We start from the raw sequence: 25,934 nt of genomic DNA, 5'->3' as shown, positions 1-25,934 counted from the left end.
TCCCAATAACACATCCTGCCGAAACCCATCCTCAGCATCTCCACTCACCTTCCAATAACACAACCTGCAGAAACCCATCCTCAGCATCTCCCCTCACCTCTCAATAACACAATCTGCAGAAACCCACTCTCAGCATCTTCACTGACCTCCCAATAACACAACCTGCAGAAACCCATCCTCAGCATCTCTACTCACCTTCCAATAACACAACCTGCAGAAACCCATCCTCAACATCTCCACTCACCTCCCAATAACACAACCTGCAGAAAACAATCCTCAGCAACTTCACTGACCTCCCAATAACACAACGTGCAGGAAACCATTCTCAGCATCTTCACTCACATTCCAATAACACAACCTGCAGAAACGCATCCTCAGCATCTTCCCTCACCTCCCAAGAAAACAACCTGCAGAAACTCATCCTCTGAATCGTCACTCATCTCCCAATAACACAACCTGCAGAAACCCATCCTCAGCTCCTCCAGTCATCTCCCAATTACACAACCTGCAGAACCCCATTCTCAGCATCTCTACTGACCTTACAATGACACAACCTGCAGAAACCCATCCGCAGCATCTTCACTCACCTTCCAATAACACAATCTGCAGAATACCATCCTCAGCATCTTCCCTAACCTTCCAATAACACAACCTGCAGAAACCCATCCTCAGCATCTCCACTCACCTCCCAATAACACAACTGCAGAAAACCATCCTCAGCATCTCCACTCACCTCCCAATAACACAACCTGCAGAAACCCATTCTCAGCATCTTCACTCACCTCCCAATAACACAACCTGCAGAAACCCATCCTCAGCATTTCCACTCATCTCCCAATAACACAACCTGCAGAAACCCATCCTCAGCATCTTCTCAAATCTTCCAATAACACAACCTGCAGAAACCCGTCCTCAGCATCTCCACGCACCTCCCAATAACACAACCTGCAGAAACCCATCGTCAGCATCTCCACTCACCTCCCAATAACACAACCTGCAGAAACCCATCCTCAGCATCTTCACTCACCTCCCAATAACACAACCTGCAGAAACCCATCCTCAGCATCTCCACTCACCTCCCAATAACACAACCTGCAGAAACCCATCCTCAGCATCTCCACTCACCCCCCAATAACACAACCTGCAGAAACCCATCCTCAGCATCTCCACTCACCTCCTAATAACACAACCTGCAGAAACCCATTCTCGGCATCTCCACTCACCTTCCAATAACACAACCTGCAGAAAACCATCCTCAGCATCTCCACTCACCTCCCAATAACACAACCTGCATAAACCCATCCTCAACATCTCCACTCACCTCCCAATAACACAACCTGCAGAAGACAATCCTCAGCAACTTCACTAACCTCCCAATAACACAACGTGCAGGAACCCATTCTCAGCATCTTGACTCACATTCCAATAACACAACCTACAGAAATCCATCCTCAGCATCTTCCCTCACCTCCCAATAACAGATCCAGCCGAAACCCATCCTCAGCATCTCCACTCACCTCCCAATAACAGATCCAGCCGAAACCCATCATCAGCATCTCCACTCACCGTCCAATAACGCAACCTGCAGAAACCCATCGTCAGCATCTCCACTCACCTCCCAATAACACAACCTGCAGAAACCCATCCTCAGCATCTCCAATCACCTCCCAATAACACAATCTGCAGAAACCCATCCTCAGCATCTTCACTCACCTTCCAATAACACAACCTGCTGAAACCCGTCTTCAGCATCTCCACTCACCTCCCAATAACACAAGCTGCAGAAACCCATCCTCAGCATCTCCACTCACCTCCCAATAACTGATCCTGCCGAAACCCATCCTCAGCATCTCCACGCACCTTCCAATAACACAACCTGCAGAAACCCATCCTCAGCATCTCCACTCACCTTCCAATAACGCAACCTGTAGAAACCCACCCTCAGCATCTCCACTCACCTTCCAATAACACAACCTGCAGAAACCCATCGTCAGCATCTCCACTCACCTCCCAATAACACAACCTGCAGAAAGCCATCCTCGGCATCTCCACTCACCTTCCAATAACACAACCTGCAGAAAACCATCCTCTGCATCTCCACTCACCTCCCAATAACACAACCTGCAGCAGAAACCCATCCTCAACATCTCCACTCACCTCCCAATAACACAACCTGCAGAAAACCATCCTCAGCATCTCCACTCACCTCCCAATAACACAACCTGCAGGAACCCATTCTCAGCATCTCCACTCCCCTCCCAATAACACAACCTGCAGAAACCCATTTTCAGCATCTCCACTCACCTCCAAATAACACAACCTGCAGAAACCCATTCTCAGCATCTTCACAAACCTTCCAATAACACAACCTGCAGAAACCCGTCCTCAGCATCTCCACTCACCTCCCAATAACACAACCTGCAGAAACCCATCCTCAGCATCTCCACTAACCTCCCAATAACATATCCTGCCGAAACCCATCCTCAGCATCTCCACTCACCTTCCAATAACACAACCTGCAGAAACCCATCCTCAGCATGTCCACTCACCTTCCAATAACGCAACCTGCAGAAACCCATCGTCAGCATCTCCCCTCACCTCCCAATAACACAACCTGCAGAAACCCATCCTCAGCATCTCCACTCACCTCCTAATAACACAACCTGCAGAAACCCATTCTCGGCCTCTCCACTCACCTTCCAATAACACAACCTGCAGAAAACCATCCTCAGCATCTCCACTCACCTCCCAATAACACAACCTGCAGAAACCCATCCTCAACATCTCCACTCACCTCCCAATAACACAACCTGCAGAAACCCATCCTCAGCAACTTCACTAACCTCCCAATAACACAACGTGCAGGAACCCATTCTCAGCATCTTCACTCACATTCCAATAACACAACCTACAGAAATCCATCCTCAGCATCTTCCCTCACCTCCCAAGAACGCAACCTGCAGAAACGCATCCTCAGCATCTTCACTCACCTCCCAATAACACAACCTGCAGAAACACATCCTTAGAATCGTCACTCATCTCCCAATAACACAACCTGCAGAAACCCATCGTCAGCATCTCCACTCATCTCCCAATTACACAACCAGCAGAACCCCATTCTCAGCATCTCTACTGACCTTCAAATGACACAACCTGCAGAAACCCATCCTCAGCATCGACACTCACCTTCCAATAACACAACCTGCAGAAACCCATCCCCAGCATCTCCACTCACCTTCCAATAACATAACCTGCAGAAACCCATCCTCAGCATCTTCACTCACCTCCGAATAACAACCTGCAGAAACCCATCCTCAGCATCTCCACTCACCTTCCAATAACAGATCCTGCCGAAACCCATCCTCAGCATCTCCACTCACCTTCCATTAACACAACCTGCAGAAACCCATCGTCAGCATCTCCCCTCACCTCCCAATAACACACCTGCAGAAACCCATCCTCAGCATCTCCACTCACCTCCTAATAACACAACCTGCAGAAACCCATTCTCGGCATCTCCACTCACCTTCCAATAACACAACCTGCAGAAAACCATCCTCAGCATCTCCACTCACCTCCCAATAACACATCCTGCAGAAACCCATCCTCAACATCTCCACTCACCCCCCAATAACACAACCTGCAGAAACCCATCCTCAGCATCTCCACTCACCTCCTAATAACACAACCTGCAGAAACCCATTCTCGGCATCTCCACTCACCTTCCAATAACACAACCTGCAGAAAACCATCCTCAGCATCTCCACTCACCTCCCAATAACACAACCTGCATAAACCCATCCTCAACATCTCCACTCACCTCCCAATAACACAACCTGCAGAAGACAATCCTCAGCAACTTCACTAACCTCCCAATAACACAACGTGCAGGAACCCATTCTCAGCATCTTGACTCACATTCCAATAACACAACCTACAGAAATCCATCCTCAGCATCTTCCCTCACCTCCCAATAACAGATCCAGCCGAAACCCATCCTCAGCATCTCCACTCACCTCCCAATAACAGATCCAGCCGAAACCCATCATCAGCATCTCCACTCACCGTCCAATAACGCAACCTGCAGAAACCCATCGTCAGCATCTCCACTCACCTCCCAATAACACAACCTGCAGAAACCCATCCTCAGCATCTCCAATCACCTCCCAATAACACAATCTGCAGAAACCCATCCTCAGCATCTTCACTCACCTTCCAATAACACAACCTGCTGAAACCCGTCTTCAGCATCTCCACTCACCTCCCAATAACACAAGCTGCAGAAACCCATCCTCAGCATCTCCACTCACCTCCCAATAACTGATCCTGCCGAAACCCATCCTCAGCATCTCCACGCACCTTCCAATAACACAACCTGCAGAAACCCATCCTCAGCATCTCCACTCACCTTCCAATAACGCAACCTGTAGAAACCCACCCTCAGCATCTCCACTCACCTTCCAATAACACAACCTGCAGAAACCCATCGTCAGCATCTCCACTCACCTCCCAATAACACAACCTGCAGAAACCCATCCTCGGCATCTCCACTCACCTTCCAATAACACAACCTGCAGAAAACCATCCTCTGCATCTCCACTCACCTCCCAATAACACAACCTGCAGCAGAAACCCATCCTCAACATCTCCACTCACCTCCCAATAACACAACCTGCAGAAAACCATCCTCAGCATCTCCACTCACCTCCCAATAACACAACCTGCAGGAACCCATTCTCAGCATCTCCACTCCCCTCCCAATAACACAACCTGCAGAAACCCATTTTCAGCATCTCCACTCACCTCCAAATAACACAACCTGCAGAAACCCATTCTCAGCATCTTCACAAACCTTCCAATAACACAACCTGCAGAAACCCGTCCTCAGCATCTCCACTCACCTCCCAATAACACAACCTGCAGAAACCCATCCTCAGCATCTCCACTAACCTCCCAATAACATATCCTGCCGAAACCCATCCTCAGCATCTCCACTCACCTTCCAATAACACAACCTGCAGAAACCCATCCTCAGCATGTCCACTCACCTTCCAATAACGCAACCTGCAGAAACCCATCGTCAGCATCTCCCCTCACCTCCCAATAACACAACCTGCAGAAACCCATCCTCAGCATCTCCACTCACCTCCTAATAACACAACCTGCAGAAACCCATTCTCGGCCTCTCCACTCACCTTCCAATAACACAACCTGCAGAAAACCATCCTCAGCATCTCCACTCACCTCCCAATAACACAACCTGCAGAAACCCATCCTCAACATCTCCACTCACCTCCCAATAACACAACCTGCAGAAACCCATCCTCAGCAACTTCACTAACCTCCCAATAACACAACGTGCAGGAACCCATTCTCAGCATCTTCACTCACATTCCAATAACACAACCTACAGAAATCCATCCTCAGCATCTTCCCTCACCTCCCAAGAACGCAACCTGCAGAAACGCATCCTCAGCATCTTCACTCACCTCCCAATAACACAACCTGCAGAAACACATCCTTAGAATCGTCACTCATCTCCCAATAACACAACCTGCAGAAACCCATCGTCAGCATCTCCACTCATCTCCCAATTACACAACCAGCAGAACCCCATTCTCAGCATCTCTACTGACCTTCAAATGACACAACCTGCAGAAACCCATCCTCAGCATCGACACTCACCTTCCAATAACACAACCTGCAGAAACCCATCCCCAGCATCTCCACTCACCTTCCAATAACATAACCTGCAGAAACCCATCCTCAGCATCTTCACTCACCTCCGAATAACAACCTGCAGAAACCCATCCTCAGCATCTCCACTCACCTTCCAATAACAGATCCTGCCGAAACCCATCCTCAGCATCTCCACTCACCTTCCATTAACACAACCTGCAGAAACCCATCGTCAGCATCTCCCCTCACCTCCCAATAACACACCTGCAGAAACCCATCCTCAGCATCTCCACTCACCTCCTAATAACACAACCTGCAGAAACCCATTCTCGGCATCTCCACTCACCTTCCAATAACACAACCTGCAGAAAACCATCCTCAGCATCTCCACTCACCTCCCAATAACACATCCTGCAGAAACCCATCCTCAACATCTCCACTCACCTCCCAATAACACAACCTGCAGAAGACAATCCTCAGCAACTTCACTAACCTCCCAATAGCACAACCTGCAGAAACCCATTCTCAGCATCTTCACTCACCTCCCAATAACACAACCTGCAGAAACCCATCCTCAGCATCTTCCCTCACCTCCCAAGAACACCACCTGCAGAAACGCATCCTCAGCATCTTCACTCACCTCCCAATAACACAATCTGCAGAAACCCATCCTCTGCATCTCCACTCATCTCCCAATTACACAACCTGCAGAACCCCATTCTCAGCATCTCTACTGACCTTACAATGACACAACCTGCAGAAACCCATTCTCCGCATCTTCCCTCACCTCCCAAGAACACAACCTGCAGAAACTCATCCTCTGAATCGTCACTCATCTCCCAATAACACAACCTGCAGAAACCCATCCTCAGCTCCTCCAGTCATCTCCCAATTACACAACCTGCAGAACCCCATTCTCAGCATCTCTACTGACCTTACAATGACACAACCTGCAGAAACCCATCCGCAGCATCTTCACTCACCTTCGAATAACACAACCTGCAGAAACACATCCCCAGCATCTCCACTCAGCTCCCAATAACACAACCGGCAGAAACCCATTCTCAGAATCTCCACTGACCTCCCAATAACACAACCTGCAGAAACCCATCCTCAGCATCTTCACTCACCTTCCAATAACACAACCTGCAGAAACCCATCCTCAGCATCTCCACTCACCTTCCAATAACACAACCTGCACAAACCCATCGTCAGCATCTCCACTCACCTCCCAATAACACAACCTGCAGAAACCCATCCTCAGCATCTTCACTCACCTCCCAATAACACAACCTGCAGAAACCCATCCTCAGCATCTCCACTCACCTCTCAATAACACAACCTGCTGAAACCCATCCTCAGCATCTCCACTCACCTCCCAATAACACAACCTGCAGAAACCCATCCTCAGCATCTCCACTCACCTCCTAATAACACAACCTGCAGAAACCCATTCTCGGCATCTCCACTCACCTTCCAATAACACAACCTGCAGAAAACCATCCTCAGCATCTCCACTCACCTCCCAATAACACAACCTGCAGAAACCCATCCTCAACATCTCCACTCACCTCCCAATAACACAACCTGCAGAAGACAATCCTCAGCAACTTCACTAACCTCCCAATAACACAACGTGCAGGAACCCATTCTCAGCATCTTGACTCACATTCCAATAACACAACCTACAGAAATCCATCCTCAGCATCTTCCCTCACCTCCCAAGAACACAACCTGCAGAAACGCATCCTCAGCATCTTCACTCACCTCCCAATAACACAACCTGCAGAAACACATCCTCAGAATCGTCACTCATCTCCCAATAACACAACCTGCAGAAACCCATCCTCAGCATCTCCACTCACCTTCCAATAACACAACGTGCAGAAACCCATGCTCAGAATCTCCACTGACCTCCCAATAACACAACCTGCAGAAACCCATCCTCAGCATCTCCACTCACCTCCCAATCACACAACCTGCAGAAACCCATCCTCAGCATCTCCACTCACATCCCAATAACGCAACCTGCAGAAACCCATCCTCAGCATCTCCACTTACCTTCCAATAACACAACCTGCAGAAACCCATCCTCAGCATCTCCACTCGCCTCCCAATAACACAACCTGCAGAACCCACCCTCAGAATCTTCACTATCCTACCAATCACAAAATCTGCAGAAAACCATCCTCAGCATCTTCCCTAACCTTCCAATAACACAACCTGCAGAAACCCATCCTCAGCATCTTCACTAATATCCCAATAACACAAACTGCAGAAACCCTTCCTCAGCGTCTCCACTCACCCCCCAAGAACACAATCTGCAGAAACCCAACCTCAGCATCTCCACTAACCTTCCAATAACACAATCTGCATAAACCCATCCTCAGCATCTCCACTCACCTCACAATAACACAACCTGCAGAAACCCATCCTCAGCATCTCCACTCACCTTCCAATAACACAATCTGCATAAACCCATCCTCAGCATCTTCACTCACCTCCCAATAACACAATCTGCAGAAACCCATCCTCAGCATCTCCACTCACCTCCCAATAACACAACCTGCAGAACCCCATCCTCAGCATCTCCACTCACCTCCCAATAACACAACCTGCAGAAACCCATCCTCAGCATCTCCACTAACCTCCCAATAACAAAACCTGCAGAAACCCATCCTCAGCATTTCCACTCATCTCCCAATAACACAACCTGCAGAAACCTATCCTCAGCATCTTCACAAATCTTCCAATAACACAACCTGCAGAAACCCGTCCTCAGCATCTCCACTCACCTCCCAATAACACAACCTGCAGAAACCCAACCTCAGCATCTCCACTCACCTCCCAATAACAGATCCTGCCGAAACCCATCCTCAGCATGTCCACTCACCTTCCATTAACACAACCTGCTGAAACCCAACGTCAGCATCTCCCCTCACCTCCCAATAACACACCTGCAGAAACCCATCCTCAGCATCTCCACTCACCTCCTAATAACCCAACTGCAGAAACCCATTCTCGGCATCTCCACTCACCTTCCAATAACACAACCTGCAGAAAACCATCCTCAGCATCTCCACTCACCTCCCAATAACACAATCTGCATAAACCCATCCTCAGCATCTTCCCTAACCTTCCAGTAACACAATCTGCAGAAACCCAACCTGAGCATCTCCACTAACCTTCCAATAACACAACCTGCAGAAACCCATCCTCAGCATCTCCACTCACCTCACAATAACACAACCTGCAGAAACCCATCCTCAGCATCTCCACTCACCTTCCAATAACACAATCTGCATAAACCCATCCTCAGCATCTTCACTCACCTCCCAATAACACAATCTGCAGAAACCCATCCTCAGCATCTTCACCCACCTCCCAATAACACAATCTGCATAAACCCATCCTGAGCATCTCCACTCACCTCCCAGTAACACAACCTGCAGAAACCCATTCTCAGCATTTCCACTCATCTCCCAATAACACAACCTGCAGAAACCCATCCTCAGCATCTTCACAAATCTTCCAATAACACAACCTGCAGAAACCCGTCCTCACCATCTTCACTCACCTCCCAATAACACAACCTGCAGAAACCCATCCTCAGCATCTCCACTCACCTCCCAATAACAGATCCTGCCGAAACCCATCCTCAGCATCTCCACTCACCTTCCATTAACACAACCTGCAGAAACCCATCCTCAGCATCTCCACTCACCTCCCAATAACACAACCTGCAGAAACCCATCCTCAGCATCTCCCCTCACCTCCCAATAACACACCTGCAGAAACCCATCCTCAGCATCTCCACTCACCTCCCAATAACACAACCTGCAGAAACCCAACGTCAGCATCTCCCCTCACCTCCTAATAACACAACCTGCAGAAACCCATTCTCGGCATCTCCACTCACCTTCCAATAACACAACCAGCAGAAAACCATCCTCAGCATCTCCACTCACCTCCCAATAACACAACCTGCAGAAACCCATCCTCAACATCTCCACTCACCTCCCAATAACACAACCTGCAGAAGACAATCCTCAGCAACTTCACTAACCTCCCAATAACACAACCTGCAGAAACCCATTCTCAGCACCTTCACTCACATTCCAATAACACAACCTACAGAAATCCATCCTCAACATCTTCCCTCACTTCCCAAGAACACAACCTGCAGAAACGCATCCTCAGAATCGTCACGCATCTCCCAATAACACAACCTGCAGAATCCCATCCTCAGCATCTCCACTCATCTCCCAATTACACAACCTGCACAAACCCATCCTCAGCATCTCCACTCACCTTCCAATAACATAACCTGCAGAAACCCATCCTCAGCATCGTCACTCACCTCCGAATAACACAACCTGCAGAAAACCATCGTCAGCATCTCCACTCACCTCCCAATAACAAAACTGCAGAAACCCACCCTCAGAATCTTCACTAACCTACCAATAACACAACCTGCAGAAACCCATTCTCAGCATCTTCACTCACCTCCCAATAACACAATCTGCAGAAACCAATTCTCAGCATTTCCACTCATCTCCCAATAACACAACCTGCAGAAACCCATCCTCAGCATCTCACAAATCTTCCAATAACACAGCCTGCAGAAACTCGTCCTCAGCATCTCCACTCACCTCCCAATAACACAACCTGCAGAAACCCATCCTCAGCATCTCCACTCACCTCCCAATAACAGATCCAGCCGAAACCCATCATCAGCATCTCCACTCACCTTCCAATAACACAACCTGCAGAAACCCATCCTCAGCATCTCCACTCACCTTCCAATAACGCAACCTGCAGAAACCCATCGTCAGCACCTCCACTCACCTCCCAATAACACAACCTGCAGAAACCCATCCTCAGCATCTCCAATCACCTCCCAATAACACAACCTGCAGAAACCCATCCTCAGCATCTTCACTCACCTTCCAATAACACAACCTGCTGAAACCCGTCTTCAGCATCTCCACTCACCTCCCAATAACACAAGCTGCAGAAACCCATCCTCAGCATCTCCACTCACCTCCCAATAACTGATCCTGCCGAAACCCATCCTCAGCATCTCCACGCACCTTCCAATAACACAACCTGCAGAAACCCATCCTCAGCATCTCCACTCACCTTCCAATAACGCAACCTGTAGAAACCCACCCTCAGCATCTCCACTCACCTTCCAATAACACAACCTGCAGAAACCCATCGTCAGCATCTCCACTCACCTCCCAATAACACAACCTGCAGAAAGCCATCCTCGGCATCTCCACTCACCTTCCAATAACACAACCTGCAGAAAACCATCCTCAGCATCTCCACTCACCTCCCAATAACACAACCTGCAGCAGAAACCCATCCTCAACATCTCCACTCACCTCCCAATAACACAACCTGCAGAAAACCATCCTCAGCATCTCCACTCACCTCCCAATAACACAACCTGCAGGAACCCATTCTCAGCATCTCCACTCCCCTCCCAATAACACAACCTGCAGAAACCCATTTTCAGCATCTCCACTCACCTCCAAATAACACAACCTGCAGAAACCCATTCTCAGCATCTTCACAAATCTTCCAATAACACAACCTGCAGAAACCCGTCCTCAGCATCTCCACTCACCTCCCAATAACACAACCTGCAGAAACCCATCCTCAGCATCTCCACTAACCTCCCAATAACAGATCCTGCCGAAACCCATCCTCAGCATCTCCACTCACCTTCCAATAACACAACCTGCAGAAACCCATCCTCAGCATGTCCACTCACCTTCCAATAACGCAACCTGCAGAAACCCATCGTCAGCATCTCCCCTCACCTCCCAATAACACAACCTGCAGAAACCCATCCTCAGCATCTCCACTCACCTCCTAATAACACAACCTGCAGAAACCCATTCTCGGCCTCTCCACTCACCTTCCAATAACACAACCTGCAGAAAACCATCCTCAGCATCCCCACTCACCTCCCAATAACACAACCTGCAGAAACCCATCCTCAACATCTCCACTCACCTCCCAATAACACAACCTGCAGAAACCCATCCTCAGCAACTTCACTAACCTCCCAATAACACAACGTGCAGGAACCCATTCTCAGCATCTTCACTCACATTCCAATAACACAACCTACAGAAATCCATCCTCAGCATCTTCCCTCACCTCCCAAGAACGCAACCTGCAGAAACGCATCCTCAGCATCTTCACTCACCTCCCAATAACACAACCTGCAGAAACACATCCTTAGAATCGTCACTCATCTCCCAATAACACACCTGCAGAAACCCATCGTCAGCATCTCCACTCATCTCCCAATTACACAACCAGCAGAACCCCATTCTCAGCATCTCTACTGACCTTCCAATGACACAAACTGCAGAAACCCATCCTCAGCATCGACACTCACCTTCCAATAACACAACCTGCAGAAACCCATCCTCAGCATCCCCACTCACCTTCCAATAACATAACCTGCAGAACCCCATCCTCAGCATCTTCACTCACCTCCGAATAACAACCTGCAGAAACCCATCCTCAGCATCTCCACTCACCTCCGAATAACACAACCTGCAGAAAGCCTTCCTCAGCATCTCCACTCACCTCCCAATAACAAAATAGCAGAAATCCATCCTCAACATCTTCCCTCACCTCCCAAGAACACAACCTGCAGAAACGCATCCTCAGAATCGTCACGCATCTCCCAATAACACAACCTGCAGAATCCCATCCTCAGCATTTCCACTCATCTCCCAATTACACAACCTGCAGAAACCCATCCTCAGCATCTCCACTCACCTTCCAATAACATAACCTGCAGAAACCCATCCTCAGCATCGTCACTCACCTCCGAATAACACAACCTGCAGAAAACCATCGTCAGCATCTCCACTCACCTCCCAATAACAAAACTGCAGAAACCCATCCTCAGCATCTTCACTCACCTTCCAATAACACAACCTGCAGAAACCCATCCTCAACATTTCCACTCGCCCCCAATAACACAACCTGCATAACCCACCCTCAGAATCTTCACTAACCTACCAATAACACAACCTGCAGAAACCCATTCTCAGCATCTTCACTCACCTCCCAATAACACAATCTGCAGAAACCAATTCTCAGCATTTCCACTCATCTCCCAATAACACAACCTGCAGAAACCCATCCTCAGCATCTCACAAATCTTCCAATAACACAGCCTGCAGAAACTCGTCCTCAGCATCTCCACTCACCTCCCAATAACAGATCCAGCCGAAACCCATCATCAGCATCTCCACTCACCTTCCAATAACACAACCTGCAGAAACCCATCCTCAGCATCTCCACTCACCTTCCAATAACGCAACCTGCAGAAACCCATCGTCAGCATCTCCACTCACCTCCCAATAACACAACCTGCAGAAACCCATCCTCAGCATCTCCAATCACCTCCCAATAACACAACCTGCAGAAACCCATCCTCAGCATCTTCACTCACCTTCCAATAACTCAACCTGCTGAAACCCGTCTTCAGCATCTCCACTCACCTCCCAATAACACAAGCTGCAGAAACCCATCCTCAGCATCTCCACTCACCTCCCAATAACTGATCCTGCCGAAACCCATCCTCAGCATCTCCACGCACCTTCCAATAACACAACCTGCAGAAACCCATCCTCAGCATCTCCACTCACCTTCCAATAACGCAACCTGTAGAAACCCACCCTCAGCATCTCCACTCACCTTCCAATAACACAACCTGCAGAAACCCATCGTCAGCATCTCCACTCACCTCCCAATAACACAACCTGCAGAAAGCCATCCTCGGCATCTCCACTCACCTTCCAATAACACAACCTGCAGAAAACCATCCTCAGCATCTCCACTCACCTCCCAATAACACAACCTGCAGCAGAAACCCATCCTCAACATCTCCACTCACCTCCCAATAACACAACCTGCAGAAAACCATCCTCAGCATCTCCACTCACCTCCCAATAACACAACCTGCAGCAGAAACCCATCCTCAACATCTCCACTCACCTCCCAATAACACAACCTGCAGAAACCCATCCTCAACATCTCCACTCACCTCCCAATAACACAACCTGCAGAAACCCATTTTCAGCATCTCCACTCACCTCCAAATAACACAACCTGCAGAAACCCATTCTCAGCATCTTCACAAATCTTCCAATAACACAACCTGCAGAAACCCGTCCTCAGCATCTCCCCTCACCTCCCAATAACACAACCTGCAGAAACCCATCCTCAGCATCTCCACTCACCTCCTAATAACACAACCTGCAGAAACCCATTCTCGGCCTCTCCACTCACCTTCCAATAACACAACCTGCAGAAAACCATCCTCAGCATCTCCACTCACCTCCCAATAACACAACCTGCAGAAACCCATCCTCAACATCTCCACTCACCTCCCAATAACACAACCTGCAGAAACCCATCCTCAGCAACTTCACTAACCTCCCAATAACACAACGTGCAGGAACCCATTCTCAGCATCTTCACTCACATTCCAATAACACAACCTACAGAAATCCATCCTCAGCATCTTCCCTCACCTCCCAAGAACGCAACCTGCAGAAACGCATCCTCAGCATCTTCACTCACCTCCCAATAACACAACCTGCAGAAACACATCCTTAGAATCGTCACTCATCTCCCAATAACACACCTGCAGAAACCCATCGTCAGCATCTCCACTCATCTCCCAATTGCACAACCAGCAGAACCCCATTCTCAGCATCTCTACTGACCTTCCAATGACACAACCTGCAGAAACCCATCCTCAGCATCGACACTCACCTTCCAATAACACAACCTGCAGAAACCAATCCTCAGCATCTCCACTCACCTTCCAATAACATAACCTGCAGAACCCCATCCTCAGCATCTTCACTCACCTCCGAATAACAACCTGCAGAAACCCATCCTCAGCATCTCCACTCACCTCCGAATAACACAACCTGCAGAAAGCCATCCTCAGCATCTCCACTCACCTCCCAAAAACAAAATAGCAGAAACCCATCCTCAGCATCTTCACTCACCTTCCAATAACATAACCTGCAGAAACCCATCCTCAGCATCTCCACTCGCCTCCCAATAACACAACCTGCAGAAACCCATCCTCAGCTTCTCCACTCACCTCCCAATAACACAGCCTGCAGAAACCCATCCTCATCATCTCCACTCAGCTACCAATAACACAATCTGCAGAAACCCATCCTCAGCATCTTCACCCACCTCCCAATAACACAACCTGCAGAAACCCATCCTCAGCATCTCCACTCACCTCCCAATAACACAACCTGCAGAAACCCATTATCAGCATCTTCACTCACCTCCCAATAACACAACCTGCAGAAACCAATTCTCAGCATTTCCACTCATCTCCCAATAACACAACCTGCAGAAACCCATTCTCAGCATCTTCACAAATCTTCCAATAACACAACCTGCAGAAACTCGTCCTCAGCATCTCCACTCACCTCCCAATAACACAACCAGCAGAAACCCATGCTCAGCATCTCCACTCACCTTCCAATAACACAACCTGCAGAAACCCATCCTCAGCATCTCCACTCACCTTCCAATAACGCAACCTGCAGAAACCCATCGTCAGCATCTCCACTCACCTCCCAACACAACCTGCAGAAACCCATCCTCAGCATCTCCACTCACCTTCCAATAACACAACCTGCAGAAACCCATCGTCAGCATCTCCAATCACCTCCCAATAACACAACCTGCGGAAACCCATCCTCAGCATCTTCACTCACCTTCCAATAACAAAACCTGCTGAAACCCGTCTTCAGCATCTCCACTCACCTCCCAATAACACCACCTGCAGAAACCCATCCTAAGCATCTCCACTCACCTCCCAATAACAGATCCTGCTGAAACCCATCCTCTGCATCTCCACGCACCTTCTAATAACACAACCTGCAGAAACCCATCCTCAGCATCTCCACTCACCTTCCAATAACGCAACCTGCAGAAACCCATTCTCAGCATCTTCACAAATCTTCCAATAACACAACCTGCAGAAACTCGTCCTCAGCATCTCCACTCACCTCCCAATAACACAACCAGCAGAAACCCATGCTCAGCATCTCCACTCACCTTCCAATAACACAACCTGCAGAAACCCATCCTCAGCATCTCCACTCACCTTCCAATAACGCAACCTGCAGAAACCCATCGTCAGCATCTCCACTCACCTCCCAACAACACAACCTGCAGAAACCCATCCTCAGCATCTCCACTCACCTTCCAATAACACAACCTGCAGAAACCCATCGTCAGCATCTCCAATCACCTCCCAATAACACAACCTGCAGAAACCCATCCTCAGCATCTTCACTCACCTTCCAATAACAAAACCTGCTGAAACCCGTCTTCAGCATCTCCACTCACCTCCCAATAACACCACCTGCAGAAACCCATCCTAAGCATCTCCACTCACCTCCCAATAACAGATCCTGCCGAAACCCATCCTCTGCATCTCCACGCACCTTCCAATAACACAACCTGCAGAAACCCATCCTCAGCATCTCCACTCACCTTCCAATAACACAACCTGCAGAAACCCATCGTCAGCATCTCCACTCACCTCCCAATAACACAACCTGCAGAAACCCATCGTCAGCATCTCCACTCACCTTCCAATAACACAACCTGCAGAAAACCATCCTCAGCATCTCCACTCACCTCCCAATAACACAACCTGCAGCAGAAACCCATCCTCAACATCTCCACTCACCTCCCAATAACACAACCTGCAGAAAACCATCCTCAGCATCTCCACTCACCTCCCAATAACACAACCTGCAGGAACCCATTCTCAGCATCTCCACTCCCCTCCCAATAACACAACCTGTAGAAACCCATTTTCAGCATCTCCACTCACCTCCCAATAACACAACCTGCAGAAACCCATCCTCAGCATCTTCACAAATCATCCAATAACACAACCTGCAGAAACCCGTCCTCAGCATCTCCACTCACCTCCCAAAAACACAACCTGCAGAAACCCATCCTCAGCATCTCCACTAACCTCCCAATAACAGATCCTGCCGAAACCCATCCTCAGCATCTCCACTCACCTTCCAATAACACAACCTGCAGAAACCCATCCTCAGCATCTCCACTCACCTCCCAATAACACAACCTGCAGAAACCCATCCTCAACATCTCCACTCGCCTCCCAATAACACAACCTGCTGAAACCCATCCTCAGCATCTCCACTCACCTCCCAATAACACAACCTGCAGAAACCCATCCTCAGCAATTTCACTAACCTCCCAATAACACAACGTGCAGGAACCCATTCTCAGCATCTTCACTCACATTCCAATAACACAACCTACAGAAATCCATCCTCAGCATCTTCCCTCACCTCCCAAGAACGCAACCTGCAGAAACGCATCCTCAGCATCTTCACTCACCTCCCAATAACACAACCTGCAGAAACACATCCTCAGAATCGTCACTCATCTCCCAATAACACACCTGCAGAAACCCATCCTCAGCATCTCCACTCATCTCCCAATTACACAAACTGCAGAACCCCATTCTCAGCATCTCTACTGACCTTCCAATGACACAACCTGCAGAAACCCATCCTCAGCATCGTCACTCACCTTCCAATAACACAACCTGCAGAAACCCATCCTCAGCATCTCCACTCACCTTCCAATAACATAACCTGCAGATACCCATCCTCAGCATCTCCACTCACCTCCCAATAACACAACTGCAGAAACCCATCCTGAGCATCTTCACTCACCTCCCAATAACACAACCTGCAGAAACCCATCCTCAGAATCTTCACTAACCTACCAATCAAAAAATCTGCAGAATACCATCCTCAGCATCTTCCCTAACCTTCCAATAACACAACCTGCAGAAACCTATCCTCAGCATCTCCACTCACCTTCCAATAACACAACCTGCAGAAACCCATTCTCAGCATCTTCACTCACCTCCCAATAACACAACCTGCAGAAACCCATCCTCAGCATCTTCTCAAATCTTCCAATAACACAACCTGCAGAAACCCATTCTCAGCATCTCCACTCATCTCCCAATTACACAACCTGCAGAACCCCATTCTCAGCATCTCTACTGACCTTCCAATGACACAACCTGCAGAAACCCATCCTCAGCATCGTCACTCACCTTCCAATAACACAACCTGCAGAAACCCATCCTCAGCATCTCCACTCACCTTCCAATAACATAACCTGCAGATTCCCATCCTCAGCATCTCCACTCACCTCCCAATAACACAACTGCAGAAACCCATCCTGAGCATCTTCACTCACCTCCCAATAACACAACCTGCAGAAACCCATCCTCAGAATCTTCACTAACCTACCAATCACAAAATCTGCAGAATACCATCCACAGCATCTTCCCTAACCTTCCAATAACACAACCTGCAGAAACCTATCCTCAGCATCTCCACTCACCTCCCAATAGCACAACCTGCAGAAACCCATCCTCAGAATCTTCACTAACCTACCAATCACAAAATCTGCAGAATACCATCCACAGCATCTTCCCTAACCTTCCAATAACACAACCTGCAGAAACCTATCCTCAGCATCTTCACTCACCTCCCAATAACACAACCTGCAGAAACCCATCCTCAGCATCTCCACTAACCTCCCAATAACACAACCTGCAGAAACCCATCCTCAGCATCTTCTCAAATCTTCCAATAACACAACCTGCCGAAACCCATCCTCAGCATCTCCACTCACCTTCCAATAACACAACCTGCAGAAACCTATCCTCAGCATCTCCACTCACCTTCCAATAACACAACCTGCAGAAAACAATCCTCAGCATCTTCACTAACCTCCCAATAACACAACGTGCAGGAAACCATCCTCAGCATCTTCCCTCACCTCCCAAGAACACAACCTGCAGAAACGCATCCTCAGCATCTTCACTCACCTCCCAATAACACAATCTGCAGAAACCCATCCTCTGCATCTCCACTCATCTCCCAATTACACAACCTGCAGAACCCCATTCTCAGCATCTCTACTGACCTTACAATGACACAACCTGCAGAAACTCATCCTCTGAATCGTCACTCATCTCCCAATGACACAACCTGCAGAAACCCATCCTCAGCTCCTCCACTCACCTCCCAATTACACAACCTGCAGAACCCCATTCTCAGCATCTCTACTGACCTTACAATGACACAACCTGCAGAAACCCATCCGCAGCATCTTCACTCACCTTCGAATAACACAACCTGCAGGAACACATCCCCAGCATCTCCACTCACCTCCCAATAACAGAACCGGCAGAAACCCATTCTCAGAATCTCCACTGACCTCCCAATAACACAACCTGCAGAAACCCATCCTCAGCATCTTCACTCACCTTCCAATAACGCAACCTGCAGAAACCCATCCTCAGCATCTCCACTCACCTTCCAATAACACAACCTGCAGAAACCCATCGTCAGCATCTCCACTCACCTCCCAATAACACAACCTGCAGAAACCCATCCTCAGCATCTTCACTCACCTCCCAATAACACAACCTGCAGAAACCCATTCTCAGCATCTCCACTCACCTCCCAATAACACAACCTGTTAAACCCATCCTCAGCATCTCCACTCACCTCCTAATAACACAAACTGCAGAAACCCATTCTCGGCATCTCCACTCACCTTCCAATAACACAATCTGCAGAAAACCATCCTCAGCATCTCCACTCACCTCCCAATAACACAACCTGCAGAAACCCATCCTCAACATCTCCACTCACCTCCCAATAACACAACCTGCAGAAGACAATCCTCAGCAACTTCACTAACCTCCCAATAACACAACGTGCAGGAACCCATTCTCAGCATCTTGACTCACATTCCAATAACACAACCTACAGAAATCCATCCTCAGCATCTTCCCTCACCTCCCAAGAACACAACCTGCAGAAACGCATCCTCAGCATCTTCACTCACCTCCCAATAACACAACCTGCAGAAACACATCCTCAGAATCGTCACTCATCTCCCAATAACACAACCTGCAGAAACCCATCCTCAGCATCTCCACTCACCTTCCAATAACACAACGTGCAGAAACCCATGCTCAGAATCTCCACTGACCTCCCAATAACACAACCTGCAGAAACCCATCCTCAGCATCTCCACTCACCTCCCAATCACACAACCTGCAGAAACCCATCCTCAGCATCTCCACTCACCTCCCAATAACGCAACCTGCAGAAACCCATCCTCAGCATCACCACTCACCTTCCAATAACACAACCTGCAGAAACCCATCCTCAGCATCTCCACTCGCCTCCCAATAACACAACCTGCAGAACCCACCCTCAGAACCTTCACTATCCTACCAATCACAAAATCTGCAGAAAACCATCCGCAGCATCTTCCCTAACCTTCCAATAACACAACCTGCAGAAACCCATCCTCAGCATCTTCACTAATATCCCAATAACACAACCTGCAGAAACCCTTCCTCAGCGTCTCCACTCAACTCCCAAGAACACAATCTGCAGAAACCCAACCTCAGCATCTCCACTAACCTTCCAAAAACACAACCTGCAGAAACCCATCCTCAGCATCTCCACTCACCTCCCAATAACACAATCTGCATAAACCCATCCTCAGCATCTTCCCTAACCTTCCAGTAACACAATCTGCAGAAACCCAACCTCAGCATCTCCACTAACCTTCCAATAACACAACCTGCAGAAACCCATCCTCAGCATCTCCACTCACCTCACAATAACATAACCTGCAGAAACCCATCCTCAGCATCTCCACTCACCTTCCAATAACACAATCTGCATAAACCCATCCTCAGCATCTTCACTCACCTCCCAATAACACAATCTGCAGAAACCCATCCTCAGCATCTTCACCCACCTCCCAATAACACAATCTGCATAAACCCATCCTGAGCATGTCCACTCACCTCCCAGTAACACAACCTGCAGAAACCCATTCTCAGCATTTCCACTCATCTCCCAATAACACAACCTGCAGAAACCCATCCTCAGCATCTTCACAAATCTTCCAATAACACAACCTGCAGAAACCCGTCCTCAGCATCTCCACTCACCTCCCAATAACACAACCTGCAGAAACCCATTCTCAGCATCTCCACTCACCTTCCATTAACACAACCTGCAGAAACCCAACGTCAGCATCTCCCCTCACCTCCCAATAACACACCTGCAGAAACCCATCCTCAGCATCTCCACTCACCTCCTAATAACACAACCTGCAGAAACCCATTCTCGGCATCTCCACTCACCTTCCAATAACACAACCTGCAGAAAACCATCCTCAGCATCTCCACTCACCTCCCAATAAAACAATCTGCATAAACCCATCCTCAGCATCTTCCCTAACCTTCCAGTAACACGATCTGCAGAAACCCAACCTCAGCATCTCCACTAACCTTCCAATAACACAACCTGCAGAAACCCATCCTCAGCATCTCCACTCACCTCACAATAACACAACCTGCAGAAACCCATCCTCAGCATCTCCACTCACCTTCCAATAACACAATCTGCATAAACCCATCCTCAGCATCTTGACTCACATTCCAATAACACAACCTACAGAAATCCATCCTCAGCATCTTCCCTCACCTCCCAAGAACACAACCTGTAGAAACGCATCCTCAGCATCTTCACTCACCTCCCAATAACACAACCTGCAGAAACACATCCTCAGAATCGTCACTCATCTCCCAATAACACAACCTGCAGAAACCCATCCTCAGCATCTCCCCTCACCTTCCAATAACACAACGTGCAGAAACCCATGCTCAGAATCTCCACTGACCTCCCAATAACACAACCTGCAGAAACCCATCCTCAGCATCTCCACTCATCTCCCAATCACACAACCTGCAGAAACCCATCCTCAGCATCTCCACTCACCTCCCAATAACGCAACCTGCAGAAACCCATCCTCAGCATCTCCACTCACCTTCCAATAACACAACCTGCAGAAACCCATCCTCAGCATCTCCACTCGCCTCCCAATAACACAACCTGCAGAACCCACCCTCAGAACCTTCATTATCCTACCAATCACAAAATCTGCAGAAAACCATCCTCAGCATCTTCACGAACCTTGCAATAACACAATCTGCAGAAACCCATCCTCAGCATCTCCACTCACCTCCCAATAACACAACCTGAAGAAACCCATCCATAGCATCTCCTCTCACCTTCCAATAACACAACCTGTAGAAACCCATCCTCAGCATCTCCACTCACCTCCCAATAACACAACATGCAGAAACTCATCCGCAGCATCTCCACTCACCTCCCAATAACACAACCTGCAGAAACCCACCCTCAGCATCTTCACTAATATCCCAATAACACAACCTGCTGAAACCCATCCTCAGCATCTCCATTCACCTCCCAATAACAGATCCTGCCGAAACCCATCCTCAGCATCTCCACTCAGCTCCCAATAACACAACCTGCAGAAACACATCCTCAGCATCTTCACTCAGCTTCCAATAACACAACCTGCAGAAACCCATCCTCAGCATCTCCACTCACCTCCCAATAACGCAATCTGCTGAAACCCATCCTCAGCATTTTCACTCACCTTCCAATAACACAACCTGCAGAAACCCATCCTCAGCATCTCCACTCACCTCACAATAACACAACCTGCAGAAACCCATCGTCAGCATCTTCACTCACCTTGCAATAACACAACCTGCGAAACCCATCCTCAGCATCTCCACTCGCCTCCCAATAACACAACCTGCAGAACACACCCTCAGAACCTTCACTAACCTACCAATCACAAAATCTGCAGATAACTATCGTCAGCATCTCCACTCACCTCCCAATAACACAATCTGCAGAAACCCATCCTCAGCATCTCCACTCACCTTCCAATAACACAACCTGCTGAAACCCATCCTCAGCATCTCCACTCATCTCCCAATAACACAACCTGCAGAAACCCATTCTCAGCATCTTCAATCACCTTCCAATAACACAAACTGCAGAAACCCATCCTCAGCAACTCCACTCACCTCCCAATAACACAACCTGCAGAAACTCATCCTCAGCATCTCCACTCACCTCCCAACAACACAACCTGCAGAAACCCATCCTCAGCATCTCCACTCTCCTCCCAATCACTCAACCTGCAGAAAACCATTCTCAGCATCTTCACTCACCTTCCAATAACACAACGTGCAGAAACCAATTCTCAGAATCTCCACTGACCTCCCAATCACACAACCTGCTGAAACCCATCCTCAGCATCTTCACTCACCTTCCAATAACACAACCTGCAGAAACCCATCCTCAGCATCTCCACTCACCTTCCAATAACACAAACTGCAGAAAGCCATCCTCGGCATCTCCACTCACCTCCCAATAACACAACCTGCATAAACCCATCCTGAGCATCTCCCCTAACCTTCCAGTAACACAATCTGCAGAAACCCATCCTCAGCACTCCACTCACCTCCCAATAACACAACCTGCATAAACCCATTCTCAGCATCATCACTCACCTCCCAATAACTCAACCTGCAGAAACCAATTCTCAGCATTTCCTCTCATCTCCCAATAACACAACCTGCAGAAACCCATCATCAGCATCTCCACTCACCTCCCAATAACACAACCTGCAGAACCCATCCTCAGCATCTTCACTAACCTCCCAATAACACAACCTGCAGAAACCAATTCTCAGCATTTCCTCTCATCTCCCAATAACACAACCTGCAGAAACCCGTCCTCAGCATCTCCACTCACCTCCCAATAACACAACCTGCTGAAACCCATCCTCAGCATCTCCATTCACCTCCCAATAACAGATCCTGCCGAAACCCATCCTCAGCATCTCCACTCAGCTCCCAATAACACAACCTGCAGAAACCCACCGTCAGCATCTCCACTCACCTCCCAATAACACAACCTGCAGAAACACATCCTCAGCATCTTCACTCAGCTTCCAATAACACAACCTGCAGAAACCCATCCTCAGCATCTCCACTCACCTCCCAATAACGCAATCTGCTGAAACCCATCCTCAGCATTTTCACTCACCTTCCAATAACACAACCTGCAGAAATCCTTCCTCAGCATCTCCACTCACCTCACAATAACACAACCTGCAGAAACCCATCGTCAGCATCTTCACTCACCTTGCAATAACACAACCTGCGAAACCCATCCTCAGCATCTCCACTCACCTCCCAATAACACAATCTGCAGAAACCCATCCTCAGCATCTCCACTCACCTTCCAATAACACAACCTGCTGAAACCCATCCTCAGCATCTCCACTCACCTCCCAATAACACAACCTGCAGAAACCCATTCTCAGCATCTTCAATCACCTTCCAATAACACAAACTGCAGAAACCCATCCTCAGCAACTCCACTCACCTCCCAATAACACAACCTGCAGAAACTCATCCTCAGCATCTTCAATCACCTCCCAATAACACAACCTGCAGAAACCCATTCTCAGCATCTTCACTCACCTTCCAATAACACAACCTGCAGAAACCCATCCTCAGCATCTCCACTCACCTCCAAATAACACAACCTGCAGAAACCCATCCTCAGCATCTCCACTCTCCTCCCAATAACACAACCTGCAGAAACCCATCCTCAGCATCTTCACTAAACTCCCAATACCACAACCTGCAGAAACCCTTCCTCAGCATCTCCACTCACCTTCCAATAAAACAACCTGCAGAAACCCATTCTCAGCATCTTCACTCACCTTCCAATAACAAAACCTGCAGAATCCCATCCTCAGCATCTCCACTCACCTCCCAATAACACAACATGCCGACACCCATCCTCAGCATCTCCACTCACCTTCCAATAACTCAACCTGCAGAAACCCATCCTCTGCATCTCCACTCACGTCCCAATAACACGACCTGCTGAACCCATCCTCAGCATTGTCACTCACCTCCCAATAACACAACCTGCAGAAGACCATCCTCAGCATCTTCACGAACCTTGCAATAACACAATCTGCAGAAACCCATCCTCAGCATCTCCACTCACCTCCCAATAACACAACCTGAAGAAACCCATCCATAGCATCTCCTCTCACCTTCCAATAACACAACCTGTAGAAACCCATCCTCAGCATCTCCACTCACCTCCCAATAACACAACATGCAGAAACTCATCCGCAGCATCTCCACTCACCTCCCAATAACACAACCTGCAGAAACCCATCCTCAGCATCTTCACTCACCTCCCAATAACACAACCTTCAGAAACCCATCCTCAGCATGTCCACTCGCCTCCCAATAACACGACCTGCTGACCCCATCCTCAGCATCGTCACTCACCTCCCAATAACACGACCTGCAGTAACCCATCCTCAGCATCTTTACTCACCTCCCAATAACACAACCTGCAGAAACCCATCATCAGCATCTCCACTCTCCTCCCAATAACACAACCTGCAGAAACCCAATCTCAGCATCTTCACAAATCTTCCAATAACACAACATGCAGAAACCCGTCCTCAGCATCTCCACTCACCTTCCAATAAAGCAACCTGCAGAAACCCATCGTCAGCATCTCCACTCACCTCCCAATAACACAACCTGCAGAAACCCATCCTCACCATCTCCACTCACCTTCCAATTACACAACCTGCAGAAACCCATCGTCAGCATCTACACTCACCTTCCAATAACACAACCTGCAGAAACCCATCCTCAGCACCTTCACTCACCTTCCAATAACACAACCTGCAGCAACCCATCCTCAGCATCTCCACTCACCTTCCAATTACACAACCTGCAGAAACCCATCGTCAGCATCTACACTCACCTTCCAACAACACAACCGGCAGAAACCGATCCTCAGCATCTCCACTCACCTCCCAATAACGCAACCTGCTGAAACCCATCCTCAGCATCTTCACTCACCTTCCAATAACACAACCTGCAGAAACCAATCCTCAGCATCTCCACTCACCTCCCAATAACACAACCTGCAGAAACCCATTACCAGCATCTTTACTCACCTCCCAATAACACAACCTGCAAAAACCCATCCTCAGCATCTCCACCCACCTTCCAATAACACAAACTGCAGAAACCCATCCTCAGCATCGCCACTCACCTTCCAATAACAAAACCTGAAGAAACCCATCCTCAGCATCTCCACACACCTTCCAATAACACAACCTGCAGAAATCCATCCTCAGCA

The sequence above is a fragment of the Scyliorhinus torazame genome, chromosome 23, assembly GCF_047496885.1.
Source record: "Scyliorhinus torazame isolate Kashiwa2021f chromosome 23, sScyTor2.1, whole genome shotgun sequence".
Taxonomy (NCBI): domain Eukaryota; kingdom Metazoa; phylum Chordata; class Chondrichthyes; order Carcharhiniformes; family Scyliorhinidae; genus Scyliorhinus; species Scyliorhinus torazame.
This window is presented reverse-complemented; position numbering follows the sequence as displayed.